This window comes from Camelus bactrianus, chromosome 25 (assembly GCF_048773025.1).
Source record: "Camelus bactrianus isolate YW-2024 breed Bactrian camel chromosome 25, ASM4877302v1, whole genome shotgun sequence".
NCBI classification, from domain to species: domain Eukaryota; kingdom Metazoa; phylum Chordata; class Mammalia; order Artiodactyla; family Camelidae; genus Camelus; species Camelus bactrianus.
This window is the reverse complement of record NC_133563.1, coordinates 32086704-32114657: the sequence shown is the minus strand read 5'-3', so window position 1 is coordinate 32114657 and position 27954 is coordinate 32086704. Positions and strand designations below refer to the sequence as shown.

Below are 27954 nucleotides of genomic sequence, written 5' to 3'. Positions count from 1 at the left end.
GGGTTTTCAGTGGTGCACAGAAAATGCTGTCCGCTTGAACAATGCAAAAAGGTAGCCATCTAGGAAGCACATAGACACAGACTCACAAGCAAGCAAGCAATGTGGCAGAGCAATTTTTATCACATTCCCAGGAGTGACATCTTACAAACACATGTCTCTCCAGACCAAAACCCATTTCTGAAAAAAGCGCTGATAAATTTATCTCCTTCTAACGGTAAGGCAAGGAAAAAAATTAACATAAATCCAACAGTAGCCAACTGCCTGCTCTGTTTTTGCTTTCTCTATCTAATTATGGCTCATCACCCAGGTCAATATGTGCAATTGTCTCAGCTGAAGACAGCAATGCTCAGAGATGTTTAATAACTTGCTCCTGGTCACACAGCCAGGGATTTACTATTGGCCCAGGGACCTGTGACTAGAATGCTCTTCGCCTGTGCCAGTCCCCTTAGAGGAAGGACCCAATGGGGTGAGAAACAAATGTTTTGCAGGAATGGACTCTTCTGCCCATATTTGCCCCATTTGCAGAAAAGGTGGGGTGCTGCCTTTTTGGGGGGCACCACATCTCAGGCAGTCTCAGCCAACGGGAGGCACCATGTGTGGCCGCTGCAGGGACAAGCAGAAACATTTGTCATTCCACAGGCTGTTTACTGGGTCAGGCCTTATCTGGTTAGATTTCAACTCAGTTTATAAGTGGAAATCATAAAAGCAGTGAAGTGTGAGTGGGTAGGCCGCTGCCCGCCTGCAGAAATAAGCTCGAAACTCCAGGAACGCTGCAAACAGCCGGGGCAGGCAGCGTGGAGAAAGAGCAGGGACCCCGCTGATGTCTGCCCCCGAGTCCACATTCCTGCGTCCTTGCGTAAGCACCCCCTGCGCGAGCATCGTGCAGAGCACGTGGGCATACAGGGTCCGGACTGGTGTTTAAAAATGCCGCCAGCTCTCCTGAGCTGGAACCCGGGGCCTCTTTCACTGTTCTATACTTCTGTTTCCTCATCTGTGTGGACAGTCGTGGGATCTACCTCTGGGTGGCTGTAAAGATTCGGGGACATAGTTCATGTCAACCACTGGCCCCATGCTTGCCCTGGCGCAAACTCAGTGAGTTTCCAAGACTGCTTTCTGCACAGGGTGTGATGGGACCGGGGTGTTCACACAGGCTGCTTCCAAATCCTCACAGGAGAACAGGGAGGAAAGGATGGTTCCCAAGGCTCAGGAGAGAGCAGCAGAGTCAGGGCAGCGCTGGGAGGTGAACACACACCTCCTAAGCTCGGGCCACTGCTGTTTCTCCTCTGGGTTGGAGTTGGTGGTGAGGGGTTGCTGTCATTTGCTCCTCTCAGACTCAAAAACCCACATCATGGTGGCTCAAGGCAATAAATATCTGAGATCTGCTGTCAGGTCAAAGTCCTTATTTGAAATCCGTGGGCCACGTTTTATAGGAGACATAGTCCAATGTCTCTTTTGACTCTCCGCAGGGCTGTGAGGGAGGTGACACTTGGGGGCATGTCAAGCAGAGCACGCACTTGCAAACTTGAGTTCAGATTCCAGATCTGCCCCCAACAATCTGCTCGTCGTGGGGCAAATTTCCTGCTGCCTCTGAGTCTCCACTGTTTCCTTCCCTACAAAAGCAGAAGAGGAAGAAAGACCCATTTCTTTAAGGACCCACAGAATACACACAGCCCACTAGGGATAGAGCAGGGTGGATGGAGGAGGTGCTCCCAAAGGGTGACCAGTGCTCCCCAACTCATGCCAAGGCAAAGAGACTTAGTGCCTTACCTGAGGAACCGCCCAATGGTAACCTGGTGACCCCAACGCCCTCACCCCTCACCTGCATTGCACCAGCCTCTGCCCTTGGGAAGTTTCCATCTCCCAGGGAGAAAAGAGGCAGCTCACAGGTGGCTGAGATCCAGGTGCAATCAAAGCCCCTGTAAAAAGGTACAAGTGAAGAGCCAGAGGGGACAATCCCAGTTTGGAGAAAAAGGCCAAGCTTCCAGGAGGAGGCGGCGGCGCGAGGTTGGGTCTTGGAGAATTAACGGGCTTGGAGGAGTGGGTGCGCTAGGCCCTGGCGTGTTGGAGCCTTCCGGGAGCGGGATAGCTCCATGGTGTGCTCTGGGGAGGCAGGCAAGGCAGGACTTGGTCACCACTGATGGCTTTGGCAAAGCTGCCCTGGGAGCCCAAAATACGCATCCCTGTCTCAATTCTTCCATGTACCCTTCTTCCCTCCTGGTTCCCAACCCCTATCTCCCACCCTCTACTGTCCTGGTGTCCTTGAATTGACAGAGGAAGCAGCAGGCCCTGGGCCCCGTGGGCCGGATGCAGTGTTATGTCTCAGGTATATCTACAAAGCTCTGAAAAATAAAGGTCAGGTCAGAAAAGGGAGCGGCGTGAGATCACACGGATGGCGAGGAGGGGTCAGGATGTCAGCTCCTTTCTCTCTGGTCCTCAAACCCAGCCTCTTTCCATTACAACACGCTGCCCTGAAGGCTGAGGAAGGCTGTGCTGGAGAGAAACAAACCTCCAGGAGGAATGAGAGGGGTCGACCTCCTTAATAACCGGCCAGTGGGCTGATTAACAGCCCAGCACCCACCACTGAGTCTGCCCGTCCGCCTCTACGGGCTTTGGCTAGCTCGGCTTAATTCTCACTGCTGCCGCCCAGTCCGGGAGGCAGTGCTGTTATAATTGGCCTCTATTTCTCACCAGGAAATTGACACATAGAGTTTAAGTGACTTGTCCAAGGGCACATGGGTCACAGGAAGTAAGAGGTGGGATTTAAATCCGGACAGCCTGGATCCAGCTCACTGCCCTAGCCAGAACGATGTGTGAGCTTGGTCAGGCTGTGCCCTGCATGGAGGTGCACGTGGAGGCTGAAGTCCAGCTCCAGTTCTGCTCTCTGGGCTGCTTCTGCTGGCCCGGGACTGCCCGGAGGAAGGGGCACCTTCATGTACCTTACACACGAGGACCGCCAAACCGACCTGTCCTCCTGGGAACCACAGCTGCTGACCACATTGTGGCTTTTGTTATTTGCATGATTGATTTTTTAATGACCTTCCCAAAGCCATCTAAGCACACAGATCAAAACACAAAGTGCATAGAGGCTGGGAAAAGGTATTTAAACACTACCCAGCTCAGACTTTCCTCCTCCAGTAGACGGAAGTGAGCCCTGGAGCCGTCTTTCCAGCGGGCGGCTTGGCAGGCCCATCTGGGCTGTGTGTCCACACTGTTGACCTGGCAGCCCCTCTTCTAGGAACTAGTCCAGCTGAAATGTTCATCATCCTTGGCCAAGGTCTACTTGGGAGCACTGCGTGTAAGAGCAGAAAATTGGAAACCCACCCAAAAAACCATAAAGAAGAGATGGGTCAAATCAATTACGGTAGGTTCGAGTTTGGAGTACCCAACAGATTTCTAAATGAAGGCGGCAGATACGCTTGTTAATAACAGTGAAAGTGGCAGAAGCTCTACCCCACGTGTGGGATGTTGAGCATACCTTGAGACGGTTTGGGCAAATAATATTTTAATGGAGGTGTATGTGTTTAATCATCGTGTCGAAGGCAGCAGAGAGTGGGGTTAAGTCCAAGCCTGCTTGGGTGGCAACCTCGGCTCCCGAACCAGCTGGGTGAGTGTGGGAGAGGATGGGGGAGTCACTCGACTTCCTGTGTCTCAGGGTTAAGGGCGCAGACTCAGAGCCGGGTGTCCTGGTTCTGCCGCATCCTTCCTGTGTGAACGCTCGCTGTGCCTCAGTTTCCCCGTGTAGAAATGGGCATGTAGTCTGCGTGCCATGGAGCTGTTGAGGGGATTAAATAGGTGAAACCATGTGACACTTTCAGGCCTGAAGAGAAGTGAGCCCTCAGGGGTTTCAGTTATGCTGAAGCCTGGAAGAAAATGCTAGAGAAACGTACACAGCCAACGTTGTTCATCAGTTGTCTCTGATGGTTTACAGTTGAACTTACACGTTTTGTATCACTTGACATTTTTGGAAAAAAGAACGAATTACACTTGCAGTTGGGAAAAGAAATAATTGATTCCAAAAGAAGACACTTGCCCACGGCCCTGCCGGAGAGGTCAGTGCTTCCTTCTGCCGCCGTCCCTGGATTCACCCCACTAGGCTGCCGGGCCTCCCTGCCCCTCACCCCCAGTTCCCTGTGCCCACCACTGTTCTAGCCCCCGGGCTTGTCCCTTTGCAGATCAGCCTCCCCACAGCCCCAGGAGCTGTCTAAGACAGGGATTGCATCTAATGGATGGCCCTGCTCTCCAGGCCTGGTTTAGGGCCTGCACAAAGAAGGTGCCTGAGGAGAATTTGCTGAGTCCTGGATCTGGATAGCATCACCCAAGGGCTTAGCGGAGGAAGGTCCTTCTACAGCCTGACAGTAAACACGCTCCCTCCTGACCCCTTAGGAATGCTCTTGGCTCTCAGACCCAAGTCAGGCCCGAAAAATGAACACTGTGTGTTAATTACACAACAAAACAGTGTGTTCTGGACTCAGCCTCCAGGCGGCTGACCCTCTGGGCGGCCATGTGGTCCGCCAGCCGCTGCAGAGCTTGTCCCCCTGGAGGGGACCTCTGCCTCCCCCCTCCAGCCCAGCCTTCTCCAGGGCCTCCAGGGCCAGACGGCTGACCACAGAAACCAGGGGCCCACTTTGCATATTAAACAGGAAGAGCTGTCTTTTCCAGACACACGTGCACGCGTGCGTGTACGCGTGCACACACACACACCCACACACACCTCCCCCCAAACAAAATAATGTAAAAAAATTGTAAAAGAGAGAAAGGGAAAATGTCCCCATCCTAGGTGGACTCTCTGTTTAGCTTTTTCCCTCTCACTTTAGAAAGACACAGATCCTGAGGAATATCCCTCTCTTGTAATAGGGACAAGCGAGCTACTGAGGACAGCGGGCACTTGGCCTGGGGACCCCAAGGGGTAGCGGGGGTGGGGAGGCCTGAGATCCAGCATCCCATACCCAGGGGCGGCCAAAACCCTACTCCAGCCACCTTCTGCCCTGCGGGAGATGAGCCTGGTGATGCCAGCATCACACTTTTCTAGCAAAAATCCAGACAGCTGGATTTTTATGACATATTTTGATTTTTTAAATTGCTGTGGGAGATGGAACACAAAGACAGGAAGGAACAAACAGATGTTTGTGGGCCACATAAAGCCCCTGAGTTCACAATTACCAAAGCTCCTCCCCATTTTACAGATGTGTAAACTGAGGGGCTACAGCTTGCCAATGGTCATTAAGAACGAGTGAGAGAGCCAGGATAGAGGCGTCCGATCTCCGAGTGCAGACTCTTCCCTCAATTCTGCCCTTGAGGCCAAGGGTCTGTACTCCCAGGGGCAGGGTCTTTCTGGAGAGGAACCAGGTGCTCCTGCTTCCGCTCCATCCCCCAGTCCCATCTCTTCCCAGGTATCCGTGGTGACAGCGGGTGACCAGTGCTCGTGCATCAAGTAGCCGAGGTTTCCAGCCCCAGGAGGTAAGGGACTCTGGCTTTTACAGAGACACTAGGGTCAAGGGAGATGGGAGCTTCTCTGAAATTGGAAGTCAAGGGCAGGCGGACCAAGCTGGAATGCCAGCTCTTCCCCTTCCCTGCTGGATGAGTGGATAAGTGACAGAGCCACTCTGGGCCTCTGCACTCAGGTTTAAAATGTGGAAACACACGAGGTTGTAGGCATGCTCAGTCACATACTGTAAATAAGGCCCCGGGGTGCGAGCAGGTGCTCCTTGGTTGCGAGAATTCTGGGTGGGCCAGGCACGGCCCTGGCCAGAGAAACCCGAGTCCCACGCGGTTCTAGGAGGTGGATCAGTGCTTCATGACTGGTCAGCACCAGGAGGAATCCTCCCCTTCACGTTGAGACACAGTAATCAGGGCTTGGTCAAGGACTGAGGACAGAGACTTGTTCAGAAAGAACAGCTCAGAGCTTGCAAACTCAGCTCCCCAAAGGTGCAGGGGAGGGGAGAGGGAGCTTGATGGGGGAGGCTTCAGGCCAGGTGGAAAGGGCACCGACCCAGGCCTGTCTCTACTTCAAATAGCTGTGTGACTTTGGGAAAGTCACTTAACCTCTCTGAAACCTAGTTTTCACAACCACAACAGGGAAAATGCATCTTGCAAGCTGGTGGCAAAGAGTAACAGAGAAAGTAGGTGCCTAAGAAATGTGACTCCCCAGGTGGTCCCAGCTCCTTCGCATCCTAGTTGCCTGGTGTCCTCATAACTCCCCGCCTGGATTCCTGTTTGTGTCTGAATAATGTTTCCCAAATGGTAGTCTTTGGCATCTTACATTTATGGTTTTTGCCATAATCCAAGCACATTTTGTAAGATTTATTTCTTCACATTAAAAAAAAATTTAATGGACTCCCTTATATAAACTGAAACATAAAAATTAAAGGACAACGTTGCATCAGCGTTCTTAGTTGAGAAGCCATTTTGCAGGTCATAAACTGAAATCATCAGTAAAAAATAAACACAATCAAAAGCAAACGAGGTATTAAATTCAAGCTGAACACAGCTGCCCGGGAAGGTTCTGAGCACAGAGGCTGCTTTTTCCTTGTCAGAGAAGTGGTAATGCTGACACCGAACTGAGACCTGCTCCTTGACGGAAACGGGAGGATTTAAGGAATTAATCTGGGAATAATGTTTGTCCTCTGCGGTTTGATCTTATTCACCGCCTTGAACTTGATGTCGGGGAGCCCCAACCATATCTCCGTAGGCAGAGGCCTGTGGGCCCAGCAGAGGCTGTGCCCGACCCCACCCCTCACCAGGTCTGTCCTGGGCGACGGGAAGTGACCACTTATCAGGAGGGGGTAGTTCTGAGGGCCCTTGGGAGGGACCACAGACTCCTCCAACTTTGGGGAGGGGCCCTGGGAGGGGACTTCGGTGCCGGCCTCTGGTGTGGCCTATGGTAGCCAGGGCGAGAGGGAGACGCTGGGACGCTGGTCACAGGAAGCATGTCTTCAGGATGGAGACGGGACCAGCGACCTTGAAAATGGTACTAATCACAGCCCAGACACAGCCATCGCTGCTCTGACTGGAGGTGATGATAACGTAAAGCCGAGAGACCCACTAAACGCATGCTCCCCAGCCTAACACTTGTAAGAGGCCTCCCAGGCAGAGCTTTGATAGCTTTCGTTTTGCTCCCAAGTGGAATTAAGATAATAAAATCTCCAGCCTTTCTCAGGTGTCTCCCACGTGCTAATTTAACTGTTTTGCAGGCTTTATTTCACTCACTCTTCACAGTGGCCCGCGAGGTCATTATCATTCTCCTTATTTTAGGTCTGAGGAGAGGAAGACTCAGAGAGGGTGATGAGAAAGCCAGGGTCACCGTCTCTAGGATCCAAGGCCAGGATTCAAATCTCTGACTTCATGGGGTCCTGCCGTGGAAAGTGAACAGGTGTGGACTGGCTCTTGTGACCCAAAGACATAAAATGAGGGACAAGGGTAGACATTGTCCAAGGGGCAGCCCAGGATTCAAAATCTAACAGAGACTCCGGAACCCAAAGGCACAGAGGCAGGCTGCCTGCTGGGGCCAGACCAGCTCCACTGTGGGCACCAAGACCGAGGCCCAGCCTGGGGAGGGTCTCCATTGTGACCCTGGGTGCACATCCACGAGGCACGGGCCAGGCATCACCTCCCACGCTGCTGGCGATGCAGTGAGTTGGGCCTCCTGATTCTGACTTTACAGACTTTACCACAGGTCCAGAGACACGAAGTCACCTCCCAGAGTCACCTGGCCACCGGGAGGCTGAGTTGAATTCAAATTTGTCCCAGAGAAGAGACTTGATACTACACATTCCCTGAGTCTAGAACAGTCCCTGGTGCCCAGCAGAATGAATGAATGAGTGAATGACTTCCGCTTTCCCTTGCTGCATCAAGAAAAGGTACACGGGGAAAGGCGTGCGCTTGTCAGCAGTGGCGGTCTCCGGCCCACGGGCTCCTGGGTGATGTGTTCACTTCCCTCCTCTCCTTTCCTGGCTGCTGTGAGTTTCCTCCGATGGCTACACCTGGGCCTCGCAACGACAGGCACGTGCAGTGTCTTTTATTCTTCCTGAGCTGCTCCACTCAGGCAGGCCACCCCAGGGGAGCCAGGATCCCAGGGCAGAAGCGTTTTCTAACACTAAGTGGAGAGAAAGAGCAAATAGAGACCCTTGGGGCACCACTGCCCTGTGGGCATGGCCTTGCCTCGAGGTCTGCTGCAGAGACAGCCTGGGACCCCAGAGATCATTTCCCACCCCTCCCCCACCCCGCTCCCCACATCTGCTCCAGCTTTATCAGGGCAGGTCGATGGGTGGACTTGGCCCCGCACGGGCCTGACCTACTATAGCCTCGCTCAGAGCCAGCCTGGGGAAGGCCCGTCCAGGCCAGACGGTGCCGGTGTCGAGCGCTGCTCTCAGCAAAACGGAGAAGTAGGTCAGACTTGGCGAGGAGGCCCTAGCTTCCCCTCTTCCTTCTTACCTCCCTGGGGCTCCTCATTCTGGGCTCTCCGCCCATCCCCATTCTCCCATGTGCAGGGACCTCCCCACAAAGACTGAGCCCCATCAGTCTCATGGGTTTGGGCCCCAGGGGACCCGTGACGAATTCTGTTTCTGCTACTTGTTTGCTATGTGGTTATTTTTTATTTACTCACTCCGAAGCTCACTGTCCTTGAATGCTGAATGGGCGTAACAGAGCCCACGTCACAGGAAAGCTAAGTGTGTGGTACACAGATCTCGCGGTTGAGTGATTGGCACAGAGTAGGTGTTCACATTTTGAGTGCTAGGTACCCTGCCGGGCAACATACGTTTTTATTTTAACACCCTGACTCAGTCAAAACCCTCATCACTCAAAGTGACTCATCCCAGCTAGGAGCTAGGAGATCAGTGCAAAACTAATTCTGATTAAAGAGTGAGTGACGGAGAGCGCTTAAATAAGGACCCAGACCCTCATTCCTAAGTATTTGCATTTTCAAATGCTGTAGAAGTCAAAGAGATGTCCCTTCATTTATTTAGGGAATATTCATTGACCATCTAATACGTGCGAGGCATTTGACCAAGTGCTGAAGTTGGGATGGCATAAAAAAGCCAGAGTCCTTGCCTCAGAGCAGAAGCGCATGGTGGATGAAAATAACCAGCAAGGTGAGGGCAGATAAACTGCTGCTGGAAATCAAGGAAGGCTTCATGGAGGAGGTGGGTTTTGTAAAGTATGTGGGACCTGGTGTGTAAGTGCACCTACCCACCCAATGACTGGTGACAAAAACCCAGATGTTCTTCATAACTTCTGTCTCTCACATCCCACACCTGGTCACCTGTCAGCGGGTACTGTCATCATTTCTGTCTTCAAAACATCCCTCAAATCCAGCCATTGCCCCTCCTCCGTCAGCCATGTACCATTTTATTCCCAACCTTCTGCTGGCTTCACACCAATTTAGAATAAAGTCCATCCTCCCTTTCTGGCCCTACAAGGCCTTCCAAGACCCTGCCTGTTATTGGCTAAATGTGTTCCCTTCCCCCAAACCTGTACTTTGAAATTCTGACTCCCAGAACCTCAGAATGTGACTATATTTGGAGACATGGTCTTTAAGGTAAAATGAGATCATTAAGGGGGTCCCTAGTCCAATATGATAGTTGTCCTTATAAGAAGAAGAGTTTAGGACACAGACACACAGCACACACACAAACACACAAACACACACACACACACACACACACACACACAAGACTTTATGGAGGCACAGCAGGGAGAAAATGATGATCTACAAGCATGGAGAGCTGCTTTAGAAGGAATCAACCACACTGACACATTGATCTCAGACTTTGAGCCTCTGGTCTGTAAGACTTCAGTTGTTTAAACCACCGAGTCTCTGATGCCTTATTCTTGGAGGCCCTGGCACACTGGCACACTGCCCTATGACTCTCCCCTTTGCTCTCATCTCCAGACACTGGCCTCCAAGTTCCTCCAAATTCACTGATTGTGAATACTTGTGCCCCAGGGCCTTTGTACAGGCTGCAGTACTCTGTGCACTTCCCCCCGCATAGCCACAGAAAGATTAATCTGGAAGCAGAATGTAGGATGCATTAAAGGAAAAAGTTAAATGAATTTAACAGCTATTTACTCAGCACCCACCCTGTACCAGGCCCTGGGCCAGCTCCAGAGCTGCGCAGATGAATGAAGAGGTTTTGCATCCCCTGAGGAGGGAACTGGAGTCCAGGGAGAAAGCAGAAAGTTTTAGATAGTAAGAGAGGTGGGCTGGAGAATTTGCAGAAGAATGAAGAAGCCAAGGGGCCTGAGGTGTCCTCCAAATCTTGGGGAGTGCTTTGGAGTGAACACATCCCCTCAGAATTCACGTTGAAGTCCTAACCCCAATGTGGTGATATGTGGAGGTGAGGCCTTTGGAAAGTCATCCAGGTTAGATCAGGTCTTGAGGGTGGAGCCCTCATGATGGGATTAGTGCCCTTATACAAAGTGGAAGAGACAGGAAACTCTCTTTCCACCTTGTGAGGACACCTGTGAGAAGGTGGAAATCTGCAAACCAGGAAGAGGGCTCTCGCCAGGAACCTAACCTGCCTTGATCTCGGACTTCCCAATTGCAGAAGTGTGCGGAATCAACACTTGTTGTTATAACAACCTGAGCAGGTGAAGGCAGGAAGAGTGAGGCCCATGAATGGGTGTCGGGAGATGCAGTTTGCATCCCTCTTCTGCTGGTGTGACACTAGGCAAGGGGTTGCCTGCTCTGGGCCTCAGTTTCCCCATCTGTACATATCAGGGTTTCTGACCTGACTATAGGAGATGACTTCGCCTTAGCTGACCAGCTCTGAGGCCCCAGAAAAGGCTAGAGCCTGCACCCTATTGGCTGGGAGCTGCCGGGTAGCACCCTCCAGGGCAGGTGAGAGGGAGGAGGGAAGGCAGCCCCAGGCAGGGACCTCACAAAGCACTTTTCAGGAGTGCCTGGGGTCAGCACTGGAGCTGAGTCCTGCAGGATCTGGCAACCACGGGACATACATTCCCCTCCTTGGTTAAATATTTGCCTGCTTTGGCCCCATCTCAGAGGAGTTGGACCAGTCAGCCCAGCCAACACATTTGTACGTGGCCTTGAGCACACATGGGCTTACGCTTAGGCAGCACTTTTGTTACCCAGTTTTTTATTTACCTAGAAACGGAAAAAAAGAGATACTTGCTCCCTCCCCTCCCCCTATACCCGCTCCCGCCCTACTACCCAGCTGACCTTGGCTCCACTCAAGACCAAGGTCATTCAGGCCACCCTAGTAGGGGAAAAAGCCACAGGTCCTCATGCTGAGAGTGTGGGTCTAAATTCTTGCTCTGCCACTGGGGCCGTGTGTCTTTGGCAACTCTCTTAACCTCTCTGAGCCCAGTCTCCACTTCTGCAAAGTGAGTTCATAAAGGGTTTGTGGCCTGAGCCCTCTTAGTTCACAACCATTCACCTTCCTTGCCCTGCTCTGCCAAACTCATTGCCCTTCTAATGGGCAGCTCTCCCCCTCTGGGCTTTTGTATTCCTGTCTGGGCCACACCTGCCCTTTCCACATGGCAGTGGGCAGCCTCATGTGTGGGTTCAGATCTCCTCTGTGTGGCTTACCTGTTAGGGGAAGTTACCTAACCTCTTTCAGCCTCGAAGCCTTGTCTGGGTGATGGGGGACGAGAACAAGAGCTTCTTCTCAGGGTCGTGGGGAGGGTTAAGGAAGACGATGCTTGCGCTTCACGGTCCTGAGGAAGGACATCGGTGAAGATCAGCGTGAGCATTCATGACACCAGCCTCGCTGCCTGCCTCCGCCCTCTCCCTGCGTCACCCTGGTTGGTAGGACGCCTCCTCCTTCTTCGCCCATGCCATGCTTACCTCGAAAGGCACAGCCCATGCTGGGCTTGTGAAGAACGAGAGTGCCGCCACGGCAGACACCGGGCCTCCTGTATCTTCCAGCCTCCAGGTCACCAGCGCTTGATCAGAGCCATGATCTTGAATGAATGACTAAATGGGTGAATGAATAAATAAACTGCCAATGACCTTTCCAGCCCCGTGGGGAAGTGCTCTTGGTCTTCACCGGTCAATCCTGATCCCTGTCCCACTTTCTAAGTCATGCCCTAGAAAACAACTGCCAGGCACAAGTGCGTGACAGAGTGATCGATGGACCGGACAGCCCAGCAGGACAGAGGAAGGAGGCCAGAGCGGTCACTAGGGCCAGGCCCTGGTTCGCACCATGGCGCCTACAGTGGGCGAGGGAATACCACGTACGTCTACACCCTTCCATTCAGCTCGCCTTGGTAGCAGGTTTGCTGGGCTCCCAGTCCAGGCTGGTCCAGTCCCCAGAGTTTCCATAAATTGCATCTGAGGGCTGCCGGGGATGAATTCATAGGATACTTGGGACCTGAAGCTCAGCTCCATGAGGGAGGACGCTCCCCGGCCCCGCCCAGACCCTGAGGCTGGGCTGCCACCAACCCACTTTGAACTCGGCCCTGGGGTGGGCCTGCACCACTGAGACCGACCAGCAGTTTCTCAAGAATCGTAACAAAATCCCGAGTGAGAACCCAGAGACTGTATCTCATTTTCCTTGGCACCAAGCCTGCCTCTTATTTTTTATTTTTGAAAACAATACAGTGATCACTCTTCTAACTACTTGAGACTCAGGACCCTTTGCGGTTTACTTTTATTGCTGCTTTTGTTGGCTGGACCTTTGGAAAGTAAGATGCAGATCTCATGATCACCTACCCCCAAATGCTTCAACAAATTATCTCCTAACAATAAGGGCCTTGTCTCAACGTAACCACATTCCATCTTCTCATTTCAGATAATTAATGATAAATTCCTAATATCATTTAATATCCAGCCCACAGTCAAATGTGTAGAATGGTCACCCAAATAACTTTTATAATTTCTTTTTCCCCCAATCAGAACCTGACCAAGATTCACGCAGTGTGCTCCATACGGTGCATCGTAAGTGTTTTAATCCAGAACTGGGTCTCCTGCCTGCACCTCTTGTGTTCTGTATTTTTTCCCTGACTCTGGCTGCTGGTCAGGATCAGGCCAGACATCATGAAGGATTCCTCACACCCTAGGCTTGTTCACAGTCCCCTCATCCACCTGGAAGTGGCTCCCAGATGGGCCTGAGTGCAGCCCATTCCAGGGCGAGTTACGGCTGGTGGTGTTAGTGAGGGACACTCTGTGACCCTGTCAGCACTGGCCGTGGGGACCCAAGGGGGAACTGAGCAGAAGACAGGCTCTGGGGATGAGGCACCACTGTCACATCGGAGTGAACTCAGAGGACCCGGGCAGGTGGGGGCATCTGGAGCGCTCCTGGCTCCCGCCCACCCGCATCACTTGCCCCTGCCTCCAGCCGCTGGTGCTGCCTCACACAGCTTCTGCCTCCCGGTTCTTCTCATCTCAGGTCTGGGAAAAACCCTGGGTACCCATCCTCTAACCCTGCCTTGGTTCAGTGTAAGCTCTAGATTAACAGAAATGTTCAGTATCGCGTCGAAAAGTAAATAGATAAATAAATAAAACCAAATTAGAGATACAGCATTACTGCACTTCACCGAGGTGAGTCAGAGCTTTCAGCATGACCTCAAAAGCTGAAACTGTGCAGAGAAAAAGGAATGGATTTGGCTAAATCAATCAGCTATAATAAAGAGCCAAACAAAATCTGGGAAAATAAAATGAGCTATAGTTAACCATGGTTAACTGTTGACACTTCGTATCTTCAATGTATAAGATTTAATCTGTACAATTTGTATAAATAGTAGGCATTTTTGGCTTTCTATTGAGGTATAATAAGTTACTCCAAATGAGTGGCTTGAAACAAGAATTGTTTTAAATATTTGCTATTGCTTCTGTGGCTGGACAGGGCTTGGCAGGACAGGGCTGTCTCCCTCTGCTCTGTGCTTCGGTCATCAAAGTAGAGCTGGACTGGCTACAGGACCCACCTCCAAGGTGGCCACGCACCTGGCCGGCTGCCAGAGCCAGAGCTGTGAGATGAAGCCTCGATTTTCTTCCTTTCGTTCTTCTACAGCTGGTTCGTGTAACCAGAAGGGGCCTCCGGCAGTATGGGGGTGTCATGGTGGTGGGACTAGTTGCCTGGCAGCTGGCTTCCAAGACAGCCAAAGCAGAAGCTGCTAGACTCTCTGAAGGCTGAGCCCTGACACTGTCCCAGTGTCACTCCTGCCTCATTCTGTTGGTTCAAGTACGTCACCCAAGCAGCCCAGATTCAGGGGAGAAGGGAGCAGAGACATGACTGCCAGGAGACATGGTTCACCAGAAATGCCAAAGGAACCTTCTGCCACAATGAGAAACTCAACAAAATCCCAACAGAAAAACTGGCAGCGGAAGACAACACATAATTCACATAAAAAATACAAATCACTGACAAACATATAAAAATGTATTCAACCCAGCTAATAACTGGAGAAATACGCCTTTAAATTTCATCTAATTTTTCCCGACCCAGGAACGGAAGAAGGCATTGCCAAGACTCACAGAGCACTGTTGGCGTGGAAACTTCTGTACATTTCCCAGAGGGAAATTTTGATAAGAGGTATCAAAAATCTCTAAGAGTGGTGAATCTTTTGATTCAACAATTCCATATTTTGGATTTTCCAAGATATTTTAGCAAGGTAATACTCGGAGAAGTGTACAGTGTTGTTTAGCAAGTAAAAGATTGAAAGGAACTCGAATAGTGGACTAAATAAATTGTCGCACTGACTTGGTGGAACACAATGCAGGAAACGAGATCTTAACGGACTTGGCATTTATGCCACTGACCTTGCGTCAGGAAATATTTGGCCACCCTTCCTGCCTCACATCACCCAGCTCATATGTTCGTTTACTCATTCGTTCCACAAACATGTTGAGAGTCACACGGGAGCATGATACAGCCCCTGCCTCTGAAGCGTTTTCACAGTCTTTGGAGACAGTGACTAGGCATGTTAATTGCTAAGTATGACACAATGTGAGTAACAAGGATGGATACACATTGACAACCCACTTCTTTCATTCAGAAGTCACCCCCATGAGGCCCCCAAATGAATAAAATAGTACCTAATACTGGTGAGGATGAAGGCAAACAGGCTCAAGGTGAACCTGTAAATTGGCATATCACCCTCGTCTTCTGAAAGAAACTCATTAAATAGGGGGGAGGGTGTAGCTCGGCAGTAGAGCACATGCTTAGCATGCATGAGGTCCTGGGTTCAATCCCCACTGCCTCCATTAAACAAACAAACGAACAAACAAACAAACCTAATACTTACCCCCCCCCCAAAAAAAAACCAACAACAAAAAAAGAAACTCATCAAATAAATTATGGTGTAACCATAAAATGGGTCTCTATGTAACTCTGAATAGAGACTGATCTATCTCCATGGTACTTGCTATAAGAATAAAAAAATTTTACTTCATTTTGTTTTGTTCTGTTTATTTCTTCTAATTGAATAACTTGTCCCCAGTCACATAAGACATACAAAATGGACATTTCTAAAAATACAAGAAATCATTTTCAGGGTTGGAACATCTGGGGAGTGGTACTAGGAGGTGAAAGAAAGACTTATTTTTCATTTTATGCCCTGAGAACTGTATGGACTGAATGTTTGTCCCCCTCCAAATTCATGTATTGAAATTCTAACCCCCAACATGATGATATTAGGAGATGGGGGCCTTTGTGGTGATTAGACCATGAGGGTGGGGCCCTGGTGAATGAGATTGGTGCCCTTATATAAAAGACCTCGAAGGGCTCCCTGACCCTCTTCCACCACGTGAAGACACAGTGAAAAGATAGTCATCTGTGAACCAGGAAGCGAGCTTTCACCAGGTCGTGAATCTGCCAGGACCTTGATCTTGGACTCCATAGCCTCCAGAACTGTAAGAGAGAAAGGCTTCTTGCTGAAGTCACCCAGCCTATGGTATTTTGGTTACAGTAGCCTGAACAAACTAAAACAGGCACCATAGGGTTTTTCTGGGACCCAGTATGCATGTTTCATAAAAAATTATATTATAATAAAACATTTAAAATGTATCAAAGACAGGGTTTTCATTACAGTATCTTATTAGCATCCTTTAAATTCACGCATAGATTGATCCATTTGTTCATTGAGTCATTCAACAATTTGGTGGCAGTCACATCCCAGGTGGGACAATACAAAGAATGGAATACTCAGAGTCTAGGGGAGAACCCACAGGAAAAGGCACTTTAGCACTGCAGGAGGGTTCAAGAGTCAGTGACATCCTCGGTCCACCTAGGGCACGCTGTAGGGGCCATGGAGTGGGCAAGCAGGAGGTGGGGGGTTTCGAGGAGAAGGGGACATCTGAGCTGGGCTTTGAAGGGTGTGTGACTTGGGCCAGGCGAGGAAGCCCGGGCAGGAACCTTGGCATCCAACATCACAAACAATTAATGTTTCCAACTCAACTGACCTATTTAGCAGGAATGAAATTTGCAAGCCAAAGGGAAGAGATAAGAGAAGAGAGGCTTCCATATTGGGGAAGAATATGTGAATGCATTTTATAGCTTATCACAGAAGGAACCACACCTCGTTTGTGTGTGGGTCTTTTTTCTTTTTTCATCCAGAACAAGAAGCTTCTCTCACCATCCCTACCCTGTCACCATAGTAACCAAAGGCCCTTCTGCTCAGTGTGATGGGCTTTGTGTCTCCTTTCCTGGGATAGCTCGTGGGGTTCCTGATGCGATGATTTCCAGGCAGGGCTTCCATGAGGACAGCCCACACCCTTCCTTAGATGCTGAAACACATTTCAGTGACACAGTGCCAGGCAGTCGAGAGTTCTGGGAGGGCCTCTCAAACCTCTGTCCTTCAGTGTCTCGGTTAATAAGCAGATGTAATCATAGCTTGGTTTCTAGAGATGTGACCTTGAACAAGTCACTTTCTCTCTCTGAAGAACAAATATCCCAGGGCCAACTAACTCTCAGGATTGGTCCAAAGATTCCAGTGACATTGCCCCACATCAGTTGCCACCCATATAAAACTCATCATCTTGCAATCTCAAGTGCCTAAGCTTTGTCCTCCATACCTCTGGGCTAAAGTTCTCTGCCCAGGGACCTGTTGGCCACAGCCATCTCGGCTTACTCCAGTCACTCCTTCCTCTCCTGCCTCCCTCAGCATCTTTCAGCCCAGTCGCCTCTTATTGACATCCATGTCCAGAGCCCCAGTTTAATTGTCATTGTTTCTCCCTTTATAACAGGCCACCAACCATTTCTCCCTGCTCTGGTTCTTCCATCACACAACGGGAGACATCAAGCTCTTTTGAAAACATAAATCTATGTCCTCTCTTGCTTGCAATCCCACAATGGTATTCTTTGCTTGAAAGGCAATGAAAATTCCTTATAAGAGTTTATAAGGGCCTTCCTGGTTGGCCCCCATCTACCCAGTCAAGATCAAATCTAGATTTTCCAACCCCCATACTATATGCTCAGTAAATCTATTACTAATCAATCTGAAAGCACACCACATTTTCTCATGCCTCCATGCCTCTGCACAGGCTGTTCCCACTGCCTGGAACTACCATGCTTTCTAATCCATCCCTTCATGTAAAACAGTTATTTCAGGTGCCGTGGGCTCTTCAGCACCTCCCATAACACCCGCCTGTCCTGCCTGGGTTAGGTGGCCCTGCCTGGTGCTCCCACAGCTCTGGGGGCTCCCTCACACATCCAGATAGCGTACAAGCCTGCGCTTAGCTGTCCTCTGTACCCATCTCGTCACTGACTGGGAGCAAGCCGAGGGGTCTGCTCAGGGAAGGTGCTAATCAAAACAGATGGCGGGCCCTGTGCTGACCCAATATGTGAGGAGGGAAAGCCCTTTGCTCACCGCTCCAGACACAGGGGCCCTGCCTGAGAGCTTACACAGCACATGGAAATGATGGCCATCACCTTCCTCTCTGGAAGTAATTTTTCCTTCCGAGGCTATTTCTATAGACACATGGAATATTTGGGGTTTAGCTTCTTTCCATTATTTTTTCTGAATAAATTGATTCCTCCTTTCTGCGAACATGTTTAACCTTAAAGTAATTTCATGGGACTGTGGGGGACAAATAGGCCTTAGGACATATCTGGTGAGTTGGGTCCTGCACCCACTTTGCAGATGGGGAAACTGAGGGTAAGAGCTCAGACCCCAGGGTGGCAGGACCAGCTGGTGGACAGAGCCAGTCCTGAGGCCTTCCCAGCATGCCTTGCTCTCCGGGGGTTGGCGGAGGGGGGGGCCTTACTCCCTGCAGGGCCTGTGGGCTCAGCCTCCTGGGTAAGCTGCTTCGTGTTCATATGGCTCCTTACAGACCTCAAAATGCTTCCCTTTCAGAGATAGGACTATTAGTCTCGATTTTACAGATGAGACAACAGAAGCTCAGAGAAGGGCAATGTCTCAAGATTAGTGGCACAGGGGGACTCAAATTGAGGTCTTCCACCTGCCAGCTGGGCACCTTTCTTTATGAAAGACAAACATCCACAACCCGTATCCTGAAGAGCAAAACAACTTATTTCTAAAGACTTTTAAGGGCAAAAAGTCCTTAAAACATCCACATGGATGTTGCCGGAGTCTTAGCAGCCAGCAGAAAGCGCAGCAGAGGCTGGGGAGGAATTACTGGAGGAGCACCAAGTAACTTCCCCAAGGGATGTTTACATGCCTGAAATTCCATGATCCTCTCCCAAGGCACTTCCTCTTCCTGACCCACTTATTTCCTAGAAAAAACTCACGGCTCCATGTCCCCCTTTAAAAGTACATTGTATTATCTTGAAATCAAAATCATATTATAATCTGCTTGTACAGATGATTTTAAGAAAATACATATGATGCTCTAACTTGAATACAAAGGGGGAATAAAAAGGAAATGTTTTGCAGTTCAATGATACGTATTTCAATATGCAAATACTCGGGCAGGGTTGTACTAGAAAACATAAGGAAGCAGTCACATCGCCTACACCTATAAATAAAAAAAAATCACCAAGAATAATTACAAATGCCGGCCAGGCTGGGTGTGTTCTGTCAGTGACGCAAAGCGCTTCTCGGAGCAATGTGATTTTCCAAAACAGTAGGCAACACTTGAAAGGACCCCAAAACCAACAAAGCACAAATTTCCCTTGATTTGCATGGTAGCTACAGTCCAGAAAATTCAGAAAATATGAACTGCTTTGAGAGTCTATGCAAAATGGAAGTAGGTTCTGGGCTCAGATCATGATAAGAAACTGTTTTACTTGTGTGGATGTCCAGTGGGAGATTTTTAAGTGGGGCGGGGTGTGGGGTAAACTTTGTTGTACAATAGACCATGCTGGGAATGGTAGCATTTCTAGGTCATTCACCTTAGCCCAAGCATGGTGTATGTGAGGGTGGGAGTGAAGGGGAGATGTAAATAATGGTAAATAATGATAATAAAAATAACCACTGCCATTTGATAATCTTTACCAAGTATCAGGGACTGTTCTATTAACTCCTTGGATGCTCACAGTGACACTATGAGGTTCGTCCTGGTATTGTGCCCCGTTTACAGATGAGGAAACTGAGGCATGGAGAGGTTACTGGACTTCCTTGAGGTCACACAGGTAAAAGGTATTTAGTTCAGCACGACAAATGCCCATGAGCATCTACTGTATGCAAGGGCCAAGCTAGGCAGGGAGAATGTGGAAATGAATCATGTTCAGAGCCCACAGCAGAGGGAAATAATGTTTAATGAGCACCTGTTATGCACCAGGGTCTATGTAGAGCCAAAAATGTATCTCCAAATGTATCTCCATCCCTTCCTTCTCCGTCCACTGCCCACCCTAGGCTGGGGCTCGCACTGTCCCCTCTCACCAGGACGGCTGCGGTGGTCTCCTCACTGATCCTGGCATTTCCACCCTTGCCCCACACCTGCACACAGCATTCACATCATCTCCCAGCTCCCCTGCTGTGGACCTCCAGGCCCCCCTGGACCCTGGGAGGGAACCCATGCTCCTGGCCATGACCATGGCCTGGGGAGCCTCCCTCTCAACCCACCCAGCCCCTCCTGCCTGCACTGCAGCCCACCCGCTGCCTCCTTTTCTCTTCTTTCCAGAACCTTTCTCTGTTCCACCCCATGGGATGCCTCTTGTCCTTTAGGTCCCTTCAGCATCTCATGGAAGGTGGTCCCCCAGCCACCCCCTCTCACTCTGTTTCCCTTCTAGCTTCCCTGGCTTCCCAGATCATCTTATCATACCAGTCTCCTCCCGCTGGAACACGGGTTCCGCTAGGGCGAGCCCTTGTCCTCCACGTCTCCACTAGAGTCTCCATGCCTGGCACATGGTCAGCCTCAAGGCAAATGAGCAAACAGATGAAGGAATAACTGAAAAAATAAATGAACCCCTGAGTTTAATCTCGTACAAGCCCCGGGAGATGAGTGATACTGTGCCCGTTTTTGAGATGGGTAACTGAGGCCCCAAGAGTGCCCATGGTTGCCCCCAGATCAGCTCCGTGGGACTGGACCCTAATCCAGCCCAGCTCCCCAGGTGGTCCTACTGCTCCCACTCCCCAGCCCCAGGACGTGCAAGGGGGTTTTTGTCCGAGCAAGGGGTGCCCGCGTGTACACTATACTGTGCTGGCAGCCAGGCAGGGAAAGCTCTGGGGGTGCCACCTGGAGCCGACCTCAGCGTAGATTCTCCTAGAGTGACTCACCCTCTCCTGGAAAAGTTGGGGACCCGCCTTCAGACGGCTCTGCAGAGTCTACCGTGTCCTTGGGCAACAGAGCTGGCTGTTTTATCTGTGCATTTGGGAAGTAGCTTTGGAAGAAGAGACACCTCCCTGCCTGGCTTTCCGACTTCATAAAACCTCCACAGTTAATCCCTGGGACGCTTCCTTGGGCTAAGATCTGACTTCTTGGGGCCCATTGTTTCTTTAGCTAAGACCTGGGGTTTGCCAAATTCCAGCCAGAGGACAACGCCCATAAGCCCCAAGGGGAGAGTGAAGTCATCAGCTGGGAAAAGAAGTTGTGAGACAGGACAGGTGAGGCAGGAGGGAGTGTGGAATCAGACAGCCGGCTCTCATCACCCATGTGCCGTGAGCCTTCCTGAGAGGTGCTGGCCCCTGTGACCTGGCTGCATCTCACTGGAAAATGATCTAGAGAAGCTTCTCTAATTTCAATCTCCCTCATTTAGTCAGCTGTGCACAAGGGTCACAATCTGGCCTACCTCGTTTGAGGGGCAGTGAGGGTCAAACGAGTTAACACGTCTTCCATAAAACAATTTTTATTATCCCCTCCCCGCCCCCAAAGCAGAAAGCATTTTGGACTCCCACTGTTAACAGTGGTCCCACTATAACATACGTACCCCGCCCATCACACCTGCGGCAGAAGATGTTAATGCTCGCCCCATACGGACATGACCCTTTTTACTTTGTTTGGGACCCTATATCTACTTCTGGCCAATGGACTGTGAGCAAAAGTGATTTGTGTTGGTGTGAAGTCATCCCCCCTCCTCCTTTTTCTCCTGTTACTGCAACCTTGCAGGCCATGTGCTCCTGACAGCCCAGCTCCATGCAAAGAGACAAGTCTCACTAACGGATGTCAGTGCAGAACTTTTAAATAATACACTAACAAATGAAATCTAACAGGACATTAAAAGAATGATACACTGACTAGATAAAATTTATCCAAAAATTTAAGAATGTGTTAAATACTCTTAAATGTAAACTCTCTTAATTTATTACATTAATTGACCTAGGAGAAAACCTCGTAAGTTCATTTTTACAGAAACGGAAAATCCATCTGACAAATGCAGCAATTTGAATGTTTTTAAAGTAATACTATAGGAATGGATGAGTATTTCTTTAACATGGTAAAATGTGTCTCTAAAAGTCACATCACACTTAATGAGGAAACAGATACGATCCTGTTAAAGGCAGTAAGTCAGGCTAACTATTCTCACTATTGCCAATTTTGTGAAAATTGCCAATTTTATTTCACTATTGCCAATGTTTTCAATATTGCTATTGTGAATTTATAACTAAATTCACTGTTGCCAATTTTAGTTAGTGTCTTATTGATGGTACAAGGCAATTCATTACACGATTAGCATTTCTAAAAGAAATGTAGAGAGGGAAGTTTGGGAAAGGAAAAAATAAAACAATGACTCTGAAGAAAATATGAAAACATATCTGGAAAAAGAAGGCATCCAAATGAGCCACTATTAACAAACATGATGAGGATTCAGTAAAGTGGTCAGGAAAAAAGTACTATAAAAATAAATAATTTTCACACAGACCTATATACAGTGAGAAGATAAACTTTAAAAAAAAAACAAACAACTTTATCTCTTAGCCTCCCTTCTATACTCCGTTCTGAACTTTGAGGGCTAGAAGACCAAAAGCTACGTTTTCCAGGCTCCTTGGAGCCTACTTCCTATTAGGTCCTGTTAGTAGGAGGCACTGGCAGAGACTGGCGTTGCAGGGCGGGAGAGGCAAAGTGCCCCTGGCAGATGCCTTAGTGCACTAGCAGCAGCCTGGCTGGGGCAGCTAAAATCTTCAGGGACCCCCCCTGCCTGGCACCTGACAGCAGCAGGCTTCCCCCCCACCCCCGCCCCCCATGTAAGCGGCAGAGCAGGCTCTGAGCTCTCCCCTCTGGCGTGAGCAGCTTCCTGATCTCAAAGTAAAACCCCTTCTCTTTGGCTCCTCAGCAGCACTTCCAGTAATTCTGAAACAAATTCCCGTAGTAAATTCTCTCGAATAAAATGCCAAACAGGATTTCTTTTTACTGACTGACTAATCCTGACTCATAAAATAGACATAGTAGAAGAAAAAACAATTTTACGATTACAATAAAAAGGTAAAATATCTAGTAATAAACTTGAAAGGAAACAAGCAAGAGCTCTTATGGAGAAAATATAAAGCTCTGCTGAGACACACAGAGGTGGACTTGAACAGATGAATAGCCACCCTGCCCTCGGTAAGGCAGATTCCCCTTCGTAACAACGACGATTCTCTCTAGGTGGATTTCTAAATTTAATGTAATCTCAATAAAAATGCCAAATTTTCATTTCAGTTTGAGAAGTAGGCTAGATGATTCTAAAGTTCATATTGAAAACAAACAAGGAAAAATCTGATCAAAAAATAAGAACAATGAGGGAGGTCCCGTCCTCTCAGATATTAAAATGTGTAATGAAACTCAATAATCAATTAATTATTGTTAATTAAGTTAGGGTGGTACTGAGACATAAAGTCCAACTGAACAGCATAGGAAGTTGATAATTAGAACCAAACATATTCTGTAACTTAGTATAAGGCAAAGATGGCTTCTTAAATCAGCAAAGGAAAACAGTGTAAAAAATAGTGAGACAAGTGTGGACATCTTTCTAAACATCTTACTTCATACACTACAATACACTCAAAATGAGTAAAATACTTAAATGTAAAATTGTAAACTATAATAGCTCTAGAAGAAAATATGGGGTAAGCAGCTGATTTAAGTATGGTCCAAAATCTAATGTTCATAAAATAATTGATTGATAAATGTTATTATATAAAATCTTTTAAAATTTCTGCATAGGAAAATAAAAACCTTTAGAAAAGTCAAAAGGCCAAAAAAAAAAAAAACCCCAAAAACAAACCAAAACAAAACAAAACCTCAAACTGGGCAAAATATTTGCAATGCATGTTATAGACTAAGCTTTTAATTTTTCAAAAATGTAAAGATCTCTCAGAAGTAACAAGAAAAAGACTAATAACCCCAAAATGGGCAAAAGATATGGATATATAGTTCTTAATAAAATACATAAATGACTTTTTTGAAAAATAATAGACTATTTTTTTAGAGGAGTTTCAGGTTCACAGCAGAATTGAGCAGAAAATACAGAGAGTTTGCACATAGCCCTCCCCACCCACACATACATACTCCCCTACCCTCAGCATCCCTCATCAGTGTGGCATATTTGATACAACTGAGGAACCAGCATGGATACATTATTATCAACCAAAGTCCATAGTTTACATTAGGGTTCACTCTTGATGTTGTACATTCTATGGGTTTTGACAAATGCATAATGACATAAAACATAAATAACTTTTAAAATATGAAAAAGATGTAGCTCTTGACACAAAATAAGAGAAAATGAAATTAAAATAATACTGAGATACCACTTTTCACCTATTGGGTTTATTTAAAATTTTAAATATTAATAATACATTGTGTTGGTGAGATTGGATGGAAACTGGTTCATTGCTGGTGACTATGTAAATTAGCACACATTTTATGGAGGGCAATTTGGCAATACTAGCAAAATTATAAAAGCACATACACTTTGAACCAGCAATCCCACTTCTTGGAATTTATCCAACTGATAATCTTGCTCAGTTACCATGTGACATGTATTATTACAACAATATTTGTAGCAAAAAGTTAGAAACATATCTGATATCTACCAAGTAAATACTAACCAAATACCCCAGTAATCTGTTCAATAGAATTTATGCAATGTCACAAAGAAGGAGGACATGCTTTATGTTTTGTAAGGGAAAAGCCTCGGGAATATATTGTTACTTGAAATAAACAAGGTCCAAGGTGATATATACAGAACTGCTAACTTTTGCCCAGCAGAAGTGGGGTGATAAGCATATATGTTCATATATGTGAGGGTTTTCTCTAGGAAACTCAGAAAAGACACACACAAAGGTAACAAAAGTGGTTATTTATTATGATGGAAGTGAGGGAACTCAATGGTTGGGACAGGCGTGGGAATCAGAATTTTCCTTTGTACTTTTTATATCGTTTATTTTTTAACCTATTAAAATGTATTCCCTATTCAAAGTTACTTAACGTTAAACATTAAAACACTTGCAAAATTAGCACAAAGGTCATACAAAGAAGGGGTGCGGGTGATGGGGAGAGAGGGCACCTGAGTTCCCACAGTGAGCCTGCTAAGAGCCCTCAGATTCTTGCCCTGCAGGCGAGGAGCTGGTGCAGGGCACACAGGTATTAACACTCCCCATTCTACTAGAATAAGCAACCCCGACCATCCAGGCTGCCCTGAGTCAGCACCCGGCCCTGCCCCTGCATGCAGAGGAATGACTCTCTAAAAGTGAGTCCGTGGAGAACGTGCTTGCAGCCCAAGCTGAACTCTCTGGGACAAAACACCGGCATTTCCCAACCCCTGGAAGAACCACCCAACTGTCTGGTGAGAGTCAAGGCTGAGTCCCAGGGCCAAAGCCAAATGGAGGCTGAGGAGGTTGCTCGGGAGGGCCAAGGAGAAGCGAGCTTCCATAACTGCCCAGCGGGATGGTCCTCCCCTCTGCCCCGTGGGAACACAATCTGGCTGAATGGCCGCCTCCAGCTCTGCCACTCAACAATTCAGTAAACTTCTGGCAAGTCACTTAAACCCTCCGAAACTCAGTTTCCTAGTCTGTACAACGGTGTGCTCTTGCTCCGCTGTAGAGTTGTTGGGAAGATCAGAAACAATGTCCAGTGTCGGGGGTGGGGGGAGGGTGACAGCTCAGTGGTAGAGCACATGGAGGTCCTGGGTTCGATCCCCAGTACCTCTATTAAAGGGAAATAACAAAAACAAAAAAACACAACACACACCAAAGAGCCCCCCAAAACAAAAAACCAAGTATGTAAAGTGTTTAGACTTCTGGGCTCAATTCTGGACAACTTATCAGAGGATCCATGTATCAACGTGTATTTCCCTTCCAGCTCTGCCTGGAGGAGAACTTCACCAAGTGGAGCTCTCTGAGCTATTACCTGGCTATTGGCTAACTTTACAAGGTTTAATCAGATGGTGGGAAGGGACTAACCCAGGGGTGGCAAATACTCCGACCATGTGTATCCGGTCACACTTCTGCACTTTGTCCAGGGCAGACATCACTAGCTGATACAAAGCGCAGAGGCAGCTCATGGCCCAAGCACGTGAATTCTGGAGCTGCCCACCTGGGGTCAAATCCTGGCTCTGCCCCTGTGGCCCCCAAAACTCATATGTTAACGTCTTAATCTCTAGGACTTCAAAATGGGGCTGTATGTAGAGACAGGGTCTCTACAGCGTTAATCGAGTTCAAAGCAGGTTATTAGGGTGGGCCCTGATCCAATATGACAGGGGCCCTTTATCAGAGGAGGAGAGGAGGACACGGACATACAGAGGGAAGACGGTGAGAGAGGACAGCCATCTGTAAGCCAGGGAGAGACACCTCAAAAGAAACCAGTCCTGCCACACCTTGATCTTGGACTTTTAACCTCCAGAACCGTGAAAATTACATCTCTGAGGCTCTGGCCGCCCAGGCTGTGTTCCTTCTCCATGGCAACCCTACCAAACAACACGCTGTGTGACATTTTTTCACATAAATTCTCTGTGCCCATTTTCCTCATAAAATTGGACGCATAATAGTATCTCCCTCACAAGAATGTTTTGAGGCTTCAAATATGGAAAGCCCTAAGAACAGGGCCTGACGTGGGATCAGCACCCGGGTAGGGGAAACTGTAATTAGGGTGGTGACGACCCGCCCACCTGCCCCACCAGATACCAAGGGTGGAGGTTCCCTAGCCGTCCTCCATCTCCTGCACTCAGTGAAACATAGAATACTCCGCTCCTTGAATTGTTGGGCAAATGGGTGACGAATGAGGTTTCAAATGCTTCTTGGAAAGAGGCAGGATAAAAATGCCGTGAAATTGTTTTTAATTGACACCTAACATCTAGATGGAAACGCTTGCGGACAGAGTGAGTGCCCCCGTGTGGAAATGGGGGGTTTCTGTATTTGGCAGGAGGAGAGGCAGTGACACTCACAGTTATCCCTACCCAGTAGGGGACCCTTGCCAGACTCACCTGCGCCTGGGCCAGAGGCTTACCTGCATCTTGTGAGGCTGACGCAGCGAGCGTGGAGAGCGTGGCCAACGGGCAGGACGTGACTGAGCATGCGGACAGGGTGGGGATGTCAGGGAAGCTGGCGAGACGCCTGTCCAGCCCAGCCGAGCACAGTGCTGGCACCTGTCCAGACCCAAGGGCCTGGCCACCCCAAAGGCCCCGCCCTGTTGATCGATCTTTCTCCTTCTCATTGGCTATTGAGTTTCAACCCTCTCTTCCCGTTTTCTGGTCACTGATCTATCTATCTGTCTCCTACCTGTAACCCCAAAGCCAGTTCTGTGAACCCAAGAAAGCAATGGAGAAATCTTGGATCCTTACAGAGCACGCTTCTGGCTCTTAAATATACAGGATTCTTCTGCCCAGAGTTGGGGGTTGTGGTCAGCAGAGATTTCCGGGAGAGGATGAGGTTTAAATCTAGTTATATCGGAGATCAGAGCCAGCCACCCCCAGCCAGCCTGCCATCCAGGGATGTATCCATCCATGCTGTCAATGTTTATGAAGCGTCTTCTGTGTGCCAGCCAGGCTTTGGGTGTTGGGGACACACTGGGGACCAGGAGATTTTTCTCAAAGAACTTGCACCCAGAAAGAAGAGACAGCCCTGCAAACAAAAAATTAAGGCTTCATTGTAACACTGTCATCCCAGAAAACCATCTTCAGGGGCGCCACGGGGGGACATGGCAATGGAGACCTCATCCCAGACAGCATCCCAGAAGGCCCTGAGAAGGAGGGACCCGCAGATGGGTCTCAAAGAACAAGAGGGCCACAGATACATATGCAGGCCAGGTAGAGACTGTTTACATGAACACTTCCGCTGCACAAATTTTAATTGTGCCCCAGGCTTTTTCCAAGCCTCTTCTTCTATGATGATTATTGGAAATCATTAAAACTGTCCCTGAAAATGGTAGGAGGTCTTCTCCTGTCATCAAGCAGAGAGGAGACGGTTTTTTTCCCATTGCTCCCAGGGAACTGTCCAGATCACCGGCGACCAGAACCTCCTGTGATGATGGAACTATGTGCTGGCTGGGACAGGAGCCACTGGTCACATGGCGCTATTATCGGGCACTTGAAATGTGGTTAGTCTTTCATTTCATTTCATTGGAATTAATTTCAAAATAGCCACCTGTAGCTGCCGGCTAGTGTATCAGACAAGGCAGGGCTAGCATCGAGGAAGCCACCTCATCAGACCTGCAGCCACCCTATTTCCCGACAGGTTTGTCCT

At 48.7% G+C, this 27954-nt stretch overlaps 2 long non-coding RNA genes across 3 annotated transcripts; one reads left to right on the top strand and one right to left on the bottom strand.

Annotated features, from left to right (window-relative positions):
- Nucleotides 1-87: 87 nt before the first annotated feature.
- On the top strand, nucleotides 88-7388 carry LOC123613550 (uncharacterized). The gene is made up of 3 exons (XR_006720917.2): nucleotides 88-3361; nucleotides 5391-5457; nucleotides 7252-7388. It is a non-coding gene; the product is annotated as an uncharacterized LOC123613550 (long non-coding RNA).
- LOC123613549 (uncharacterized) lies at nucleotides 7175-27547 on the bottom strand. 2 transcript variants are annotated; one of them, XR_012502291.1, is made up of 4 exons: nucleotides 26720-27547; nucleotides 11804-11932; nucleotides 11546-11673; nucleotides 7175-8092 (listed from the first exon to the last, which is right to left on the bottom strand). It is a non-coding gene; the product is annotated as an uncharacterized LOC123613549 (long non-coding RNA). The 2 variants fall into 2 exon arrangements; XR_006720916.2 differs by lacking the exon at nucleotides 26720-27547 and having other exon boundaries at nucleotides 11804-15409.
- Nucleotides 27548-27954: the final 407 nt, after the last annotated feature.